General features: G+C 39.3%; 1 pseudogene; it reads left to right on the forward strand.

The window, feature by feature from the left end:
• Positions 1-7,617, forward strand: part of LOC102820621 — a 13,259-nt pseudogene extending 5,642 nt beyond the window's left edge.
• The last annotated feature ends 1,739 nt before the right edge of the window (positions 7,618-9,356 follow it).

The raw sequence follows: 9,356 nt of genomic DNA on the forward strand, positions 1-9,356 counted from the left end.
CTGGCACCATCCCCTGAGCCTGCTTGGTCCGGTATTCTGTGTTGTTGCTGACAGAGCTCCTCACTGTACTTCTACCTGATCCACCATCTTGTTTGAGCTCCCTGTCCTCTATTTTTTTGATCTTTGCTGTTATTGCTGGTGTAAGATTATATCTCATGGTTGTTTTGATTTACATCTCTCTAATGGCTAGTTATCATGAACATTTCTTCACATGTTTGTTGGCTGCTAAGATCTCCTCCTTGGTGAAGTATTTGTTCACGTCCTGTGCCCATTTTTTAATTGGGTTATTTGTTTTTTTCTTGTAGAGGTGTTGTCATTTCCTATATATTTTAGAAATGAGTCCTTTGTCTGATGTGTCATTGCAAAATGTTTTTTCCCATTCTGTGGGTTCCTTTTTTTACTCTTTTTGTGAAGTCTTTTGATGCACATACATTTTTAATTTTTAGTATGTCCCAATCATGTATTTTGTCTACTTTTGTTTGTGTAGTTTTCAAAATGTTTGGTAGTCTGTGTATGCCCTGAATTAGAGCCTTCACATTTGTCCCTATTTTTTTTTTTCATTGATGGCCTTCATAATTTGGGGATTCACATTTAGGTCTTTAATCCATGCTGAGTTGGTTTTTTTTTAAATTTTTTTATAAGGCATGAGGTAAAGGCTTTGTTTCAACCTTTTGCATATTGCTTTCCAGTTCTGCCAGCGCTATTTGTTGAAGAGACTATCCCCTCCCCATGAGATAGATTTAGGCACTTTATAAAAAATTAGTTGGCTGTATGTGGATGAGTTAATTTCTTGAATCTCGATTTTGTTCCATTGAGCAATGTTTCTTTCATTGTACCTGTACCAAGTTGTTTTAACCATTGTAGCCGTGTAATAAATTTTGAAATCAGAGAGTGAGAGGTTTCCAACATTATTCTTCTGAAGCAGTACTTTCTGATTGCCTCTACATAGATGTGATCAGGAGATGGGCTTGCCTTTTCACTCTTCTTATTACTTAACTTAGAGTAACTTTCACAGGTGTTGTCTGCCTCCCTGGTATATGGCAATTCGTATTGGTTCTTGCCTGTATTGTGAGGTTTTATAGGGTGTGATTGTAGCTTGACTATATGGCAGCAATTGTTGCCTCTTTTTGGGTAATATAGGGAGAGAAACAGCCCCCCAAATGTAAAAGGGGGAAGAAAAACAACAAAACAGCAATAGCAGGAAAAAAAAACCCCAACAAAACCCAAAATCAAACAAACAAATAAAAACTAGATAGGCTACTGTAGTCTATAATCATAGAAAAGGGAGAAGAGGGAGAAAAGGAAAAAAAAAAATCTGTAGCCTAATATGAATATGACTTTAATATCCTCTTTCAGTTTCTTGCTTTCAAGGCCACCAGATAAATTTCAAGATGCCACTGTTGGTTGTTATGCTGTACGTCAGGATTTATTTTTTGGCCTGTTTTGTTTTCAAACTCTCGCCCTCTCCACACCCCCTGTTCTGGCCTTTTCTTTATTAATAAACAGTTCAGGGATGGCTGTGGCTGTTTTAAGCTGCCTGTCCCTTTAAATGCTGAGGGTATCTGTGCGCATTCGTGGCAGAAGAACCCACAAGTTGTGGGAGTGGGGGCACCCCTTTTAGTCACCAGAATGGAGGTGTGCAGACAGTGTGAGGCCAATGAACAGATACCAAAAATATAATCAGAACAAAGCAAAACCGAGTATATTGTCCACCTTTGCTCCGAGGTTCCTGTGGCATTATTCTGTGTCAGGTCTGCTTGCTCCCCTACTTGGTCTTGCTGTTCGGTCTCTCCCAGTTGTTGGCTCTGGTCCTCCAAGCTAGGCATTCTAAAGCGAGAGATTTCTTGCTATTGCTACAAGTTCCACTAGCCATAAGCCTTCAAACTTTTTAAATATTCCTAGATATCTAGTTCAGAGTTTTAAAGCTCTGCCCTGAACTCGCTTCACCTGGTATTTTGTGGTATTGCTGATGGAGAGCTTCACTTCGCCTCTACCCTATCTGCCATCAAGTTCCACCTCTGTTTTGAACATTTAAAAGAGATCTTTTGCAGCAGATTTGTCCAGTGATCTAATATGTCATTAGATTTCCTGACTGCTGTTTCCATGGGTAGAGATTGTGGATCCAAGTAAAAAGAAACCTTTGACATCTTCAATCTTGTCTCTATTATCATGATGTTGCTTATTGGTCCATTGTGAAGATTGTTGTTTCCTTGTTGAACTGTATGTAGTCTTTGATGTTCATCAGTAAGTGCTTCAAGATTGCTTTGCTTTCAGCAATCAAACTTGTGTTATCTGCATGTCAGAATTAGAAGACTCATTAACCTATGATGTAACCTGTGATCATTGTTGTTGTTCTTATTAAGTGCTGTCAAGTAGGTTCTGACCCATAGCAACCCTGTTTAGGGTTTCCAAGGAGAGGCTGGTGAGCTTGAATAGCTGACCTTGAGGCTTAAACTGACTTTGCAGCCCAGCACATTAATCCATAAGATTTCTGAGGAGCAGCTAGTGAGTCTAAACTGCCGAACTTGCAGTTCAAACCAATCTTGTAGTTCAGTGCTTATCCTACAGCACCACAGCCTATGACTGTGGGTCACATTAACCTTTGATTTTTGCACATGCTCTACCTCCTAGAAACTGCCAGCATCATAGATAAGTGCAGTGATCTATTGAAAGTGCTCTTGATAGGCCAATTTAGAGATAACATCCTGAAAGGATGGAGTGTTATCCTTCAGGATGTGGAATATGCATTCAAGGTTGTTTTTGTTTTTTAATTTGGTGCTGTGGGTTAATGAGCTGGACTGCAAGGTCAGTTTGAACTGCAAGGTCAGTGGTTCAAGCTCACCAGCTGCTCCTTGGAAACCCAATAGAGGGTCACAATGAGTTGGAACCAACTCAATAGCACATAACAACAACAACAGTGTTCCCATTAGGAGTCCTAGTGTGGTGCTATAGGATAAGCATTCAACCACAAGGTTGATTTGAACCATAAGGTCGGCAGTTCAAACACACCAGCCATTCTTTGGAAACTCTATACATGGTTGCTAAGAGTTGTTACTGACTCCACAGCACTTAACAACACCAACAACATTTCCATTAAGTAGCCCTGGTAACACAGTGGTATAGTGCTCAACTGTTAACCAAAAGCTTGGTAGTTTGAATCCACCAGCCACTCCTCAGAAGAAAGATGTTACAGTGTGCTTCTTTAAAGATTACAGCCTTAGAAATTGTCCACTTGGGTAGCTATGAGTTGAAATTGGCTTGTTAGCAATGGATTTGATATGACCTCATTAGGATATATTCATGGATCCAAAAACTAAGGGACTCCCACTTGTCAATACTCTTAATAAACCACTAGGGTACTTTGTATTTCTATCCCCACAATTCTGGACTCTGCAGTGTTAAATTTCCTGATCCCTAAAAGGGTTGAAAGCTGCATCTTCTAATGGGTACTTAGGGATTCCTCTGTCCAGAGACAAAGAGGCAAGAAGGAAAGTCACTGTCTTGTCAAAAGTAATTGACACTAATCAATAAAAAGAGGTAGTGTTGTTGTTATACAATGGGACAAGGCAGACTATTTTGAACCTAGGATGCCTTTTGGTAGTCCCACGCACACTGTCAACTAATAATATTGTTGTTGTTGTTATGTGTTGTGGAGTCGGTTCCGACTCATAGCAACCCTGTACAGGGTTTCCAAGGCTGTAAATCTTTACGGGAGTAGAAAGCCTCGTCTTTCTCCCACGAAACAGCTGGTAGTTTCGAACTGCTGACCTTGCCATTTACAACCCGATTCGTAACCACTACGCTACCAGAGCTAATAATAGACAACTAATAGTAGACATATGAAGAAAAACATGGCTTCAGGATTGGAGGAAGACTGATTAACAACGTGTGATATGCAGATGATATAGCCTTGCTTGCTGAAAGTGAAGAGGACTTAAAACATTTACTGATAAAGATCAAAGAGCACAGCCTTCCGTATGGATTACAACTCAATGTAAAGAAAACAAAAATCCTCACCACTGGACCAATAAACAACATTGTCATCAACAGAGAAAAGATTGAAGTTGTCAAGGACTTCATTCTTCTTGGATCAACTATCAACACTCACAGAAGCAGAAGTCAAGAGATCAGACAACGTATTGCATTAGGCAAATCTGCTGCACAGGAACTTTTTAAAGTGTTGAAGAGCAAAGATGTCAGCTTGAGGACTAAGGTGTGCCTGACCCAAGCCATGGTATTTTCAATAACCTCATATGGATGCGAAAGCTGGACAGTGAATAAGGAAGACCATAGAAGAATTGATGCCTTTGAATTGTGGTGTTGGAGGAGAATACTAAAAGTGCCATGGACTGCCAAAAGAACCAATAGATCTGTTTTGGAAGAAGTGCAGCCAGAGTGCTCCTTGGAGGCCAAGATGACTAAACTTCGTCTCTCATACTTTGAACATATTGTCAGGAGGGAACAGTCACTGGAAAAGGACATCATGCTTGGAAAGATGGAGGGCCAGAGAAAAAGAGGAAGACCCCCAACGAGATGGATCGGCCAGGTGGCAGCATTGATGGACTCAAATGTGGCAGCGGTAGTAAGGCTGGCCCAGGATGAGACATTGTTTCGTTCTGCTGTGCCTGGGGTCGCTATGAGTCTGTTCTGACTCAATGGCACCTGACAACAACTGTATAAAAAATACTAAAGGGAGTCTTTGGACAGAGAACCAACAGGAGTCAACATCTTGAGATTAACATACATGACAACACCATTTAGAAGTCAAACCAAAAGTAGAAATATAAAAAAAAAAAAAAAAAAAAAAAACCTACAAAAAGCAGAATTGCAAGGAAAGCACACACACAAAGACACAATAGCATTTCACAAACAAGAAAGAAACAAATAGTACAAATGACTGGTAAATCACTTTTTTTAATGATGAAAGTCATCAGTAGAGTGCTTAAAATTCCAGAATTCTGTATCCGATGAAAAGAAATTATTCATTAAATATTAAGAGGAAATAAAGATATATTCAGAAAAATAAATGCTGAGAATTTATGGTCAACAGGCCTATATGATAATAGATATTAAAGCATGTTCTTTATTGTTGTTAAGTGCCATCAAGTCAGTTCTGACCCATAGCTACCCTGTATGGATTTCCTAGGAGTGACTGGTGAGCTTGAACCGCCAGCCTTACAGTTCAAAGGGCTTTTCAGTCTGGCGCATTAACCCACAGCACCACACCAGGATTCGCAAATGCGAAAGATATAAAATGAAAACTCAACTCTGTACAAAGAACAGAGCGTCTTCAAAATTATTGTTGTTGTTGTTAGGTGCCATCAAGTCAGTACCAACTCATAGCAACCCTATGCACAACAAAACAAAACACAGCCTGGTCCTGGGCCAACCTCACAATTGTTGCCATGCCTGAGCTCATTGATGCTGCCACTTGGTCAATCCATCTCACTGGGGGTCTTCCTCTTTTTCTCTGACCCTCCACCTTAACAAACATGATATCCTTCTCCAGCGACTGGTCCCTCCTGACAATATGTCTGAATTATGAGAGACGAAATTTGGCCATCCTGGCCTCCAAGGAGCACTCTGGCTGCACTTCTTCCAACACAGATCTATTTGTTCTTTTGGCAGCCCATGGCACTTTCAATATTCTCCTCCTACACCATAACTCAAATGCATCAATTCTTCTACGGTCTTCCTTATTCACTGCCCAACTTTCACATGCATATGAGGTTATTGAAAATACCATGGCTTTAGTCAGATATATATACCTTAGTCCTCAAGCTGACATCTTTGTTCTTCAACACTTTTAAAAGGTCTTGTGCAAAAGATAAATAGAAAACATAACAGAAACCTAAATCTCACAATATGTAAATGGACTAATATTTGAGTCAAAAGGCAGAGGTTGTGAGACAGGGTTAAGTAAGATTCATCGTCCTGCTGTTAAAAAAAAAGATGCACTTTAAATAAAAAGACACATAAAGGTTATAAATAAAAGGAGTAAAAATAGACCCTGAAACTTGTAATAATCAGAAATATGTGGAGGCTGTAGGATAAGCACTAGACTCCAAGGTTGGTTTGACCTGCAAGGTTGATGGTTCGAACTCACTAGCCACTCCTTGCAAACCTTATACAGGGTTGCTATGAGTCTGAACCAATTCTACGGCACTTAACAACAACATGTCAATATGCAGAGCACGGTGGTTCCAAACGATAAGCACTGGACTTTTGAACCAAGAGGTCTGAGGTTCTAGCTTGCCAGATGCTCTGTGATAAAAAGATGAAGCTTTTTGCTCTGGCGAAGACCTAAATTCTTGGAAGTCCTATAAAGGGGTTGCTATGAGTCAGAACCCACTTGGTGGCAATTAACAACAACAACAACATATGAATATGTGGGAGCATGGTGGCTCTAGAAGAATAAGTACTGGACTTGAACCATAAAGTTGGCAGTTCCAGCCTACCAGCTGCTTCATGGGAAAAAGATGAGGCTTTCTGCTCCTACAAGCATTTACAGCCTCGAAAACCCTATATTGAGTTGGGACAGACTTAATATGCCATCAATTATATGTCAGTTTGTCATACTGTGGAGGCTTGTGTGTTTCTGTTCTGCTGGAAATTATGCCACCAGTATATTAAATACCTGAAGGGTCACCCAGTGGGGACAGTTTTCAGCAAAACTTCCAGACAAAAATAGGTTAGAAGAAGGTGACGCAGACCACTTCTGAATAGTTAGCCACTAAAATCCTTACGAATAGCAGTAGTACAAATAGTGCCCGAAAATGAGACCCTCAGGGTGGAAGACACTCAAAATATAACTAGGGAAGAGCTGACACCTCAAAGTAGAGTTCATCTTAATGATGTGGATGGAGTAAAACTTTCAGAACCTTCCTTTGCTGATGGAACATAACTCAAAATGAGAAGAAACTGATATAAACAGCCATTAACAACAGGACTATAAAATGTATGAAGTATGAATCTAAGACAATTGAAAGTTTTCATAAATGAAATGAAACATGTAAAGATTGATATCCTAGGCACTAGAAAGCTTAAATGAATTGGCATTGGCCATTTTGAGTTGGACAATCATGTGGTGCACTATGTACTATGCCAGGAATGACAAATTGGAGAGGAAAGGCATTGCATTCATCAGCAAAAAAAATAATTGAACTAGGCTGAACTCGGGATCTGACAAGAAAGCCGACGTTTGCAGGCAGAACCTGTTCCTGGCAGTGAAGTGGAACCAGATGAGAGCAATGTCTGGTATTTTCATGTGGTCATTGCTGGCCCCTGAAATTCCCCTTTAAGGAAGGGACTTCTAAACTTGAACTATTCTGTCCAGAAGAATACCCAATGGAAGCTCCTAAAGTATGTTTCATGACCAAAATTTATCACCTTAATGTAGACAAATTGGGATGAATATGTTTAGATACTTTAAAAGATAAATGGTCCCCAGCACTGCAGATCTGCACAGTTCTGCTATCCATCCAGGCTTTGTTAAGAGCTCCCGATCCAGATGATCCATTAGCAAATGATGTATCGGCACAGTGGAAGACCAACAAAGCTCAAGTCATAGAAACAGCTAGAGCATGCACTAGACTATATGCCATGAATAATATTTAAATCGATTTGATCATCAAATGTGCATCACTTCTCCTGTTCTAGCTGTCCTGCCAAGACTTCGTCCCTTTTCGCTTGCATTTAAAGGAGACAGTCTTAAGAAACATTACAGAATAAATGCCCAGACATCTTCAGTCCTTTGGTGATTCAATGTACAATAGCCAATTTGTCTTGTTCTGATTCACTATTGTAAAGCATGAACAGAGGCTAGAAATATCATCTGGATTGTTCCTTAATGTTTAAAAGCAGTGGGCACTCTCTGCTTTTATTCATTTCTGCCCCATCATGGTTTAAGTATAAAGCACTGTGAATGAAGGTAATCATCAGGGTTAGCTACAGGCGTTTAGGTGACTTTCTTTTACTTTTTTGTTTGAGGGGGGAGGTAGTTTTATTTTAACTTTATGGTGATCTAATTGCATTGGTTAAAAGTAGGTAACCAGTTGTTCTTTAGCATATACCCTCTAGACAAGTCAAATTTTATTTGGATGCTGTAGATGGGAAAACTTGATTGTTTCAACTAAAATGGGAACATTAAACAAACATCACAGCCCTCACTAACAACGTTGTGATTTTGTTGTCACGTTTACAATCCTTCCATCAAGAAAGAGCTTATGACCATTTTGTATGACTTGTCTGGAAACTTCTGTAAATGTTATATTTTAGTAAAATATTTTTGGAAATTATAAAAAAGAGAATCGAAAGATCTAACTTGGACTACAATGCTCTCTCTGACAGGATAATATTCACACACCTACAAGGAAGACCAGTTAATAGGACCATTATTCAAATTTACACACCAACCACTAAAACCAATGACAATGAAATTGAAGAATTCTGTCATTCTTCAGTCTGAAATTGATCAAAGATGCATTGATAATTACTGGTGACTGGAATGTGAAAATTGGAAATAAACAAGAAGGATTAGTAATTGGAAAATATGGCCTTGGTGACAGATAACAGAATTTCACAAGATCAATGAATTATTCATTATAAGTATCTATTTTCAAAAACACAAACAAGGACTGTACACTTGGACCTCATCAGTGGAATTCAGAGGAACCAAATTGATTGTATCTGTGGGAAGAGATGAAGAAGAAACTCATTAAAACCAGCAAAAACAAGGCCAAGGGCTGACTGTTGAACAGACCATCAATAGCTCATATACAAGTTCAAGCTGAAGCTAAAGAAAATGAAAACAAATCCATGAAAGCCAAAATATCATATTGAGTACGTTGTTGTTGTTAAGTACTGTGGAGTCAGTTCCAACTCATAGTTACCCTTCACAGGGTTTCTGAGGCTGCAAATCTTTAAGGGAGCAGAAAGCCTCATCTTTCTCCAGTGGAACAGCTGGTAGTTTCAAACAGCCGACCTTGAGGTTAGCAGCCCGATTTGTAACCACTATGCTATCAGGAGCTCCTTACCCACCTGCATTTAAAAACCATCTCATGAACATATCTGATGCATTAGAACTTAATGGCCAAATATTAGAGGGGTTGTGGAATTACATAAAGAACTTCAACCATGAAGGAAGCAAATTGTTATTAAAAAGAAAGAAAACGAAAATGAATATCAGTAAAGACTTTGAAAATTACTCTGAATGTTGTTGTTGTTGTTAGGTGCCATCAAGTTGGTACCAACTAATAGCAATCCCATGCAAAACAGAATGAAACACTGCCTGGTTCTGGGCCAAGTTCACAAGTTTTGCTACATTTAAGTCCATTGATTCTGCCACTATGCCAATC

This window comes from Chrysochloris asiatica, unplaced genomic scaffold (genome assembly GCF_000296735.1).
Source record: "Chrysochloris asiatica unplaced genomic scaffold, ChrAsi1.0 scaffold00042, whole genome shotgun sequence".
NCBI lineage: Eukaryota > Metazoa > Chordata > Mammalia > Afrosoricida > Chrysochloridae > Chrysochloris > Chrysochloris asiatica.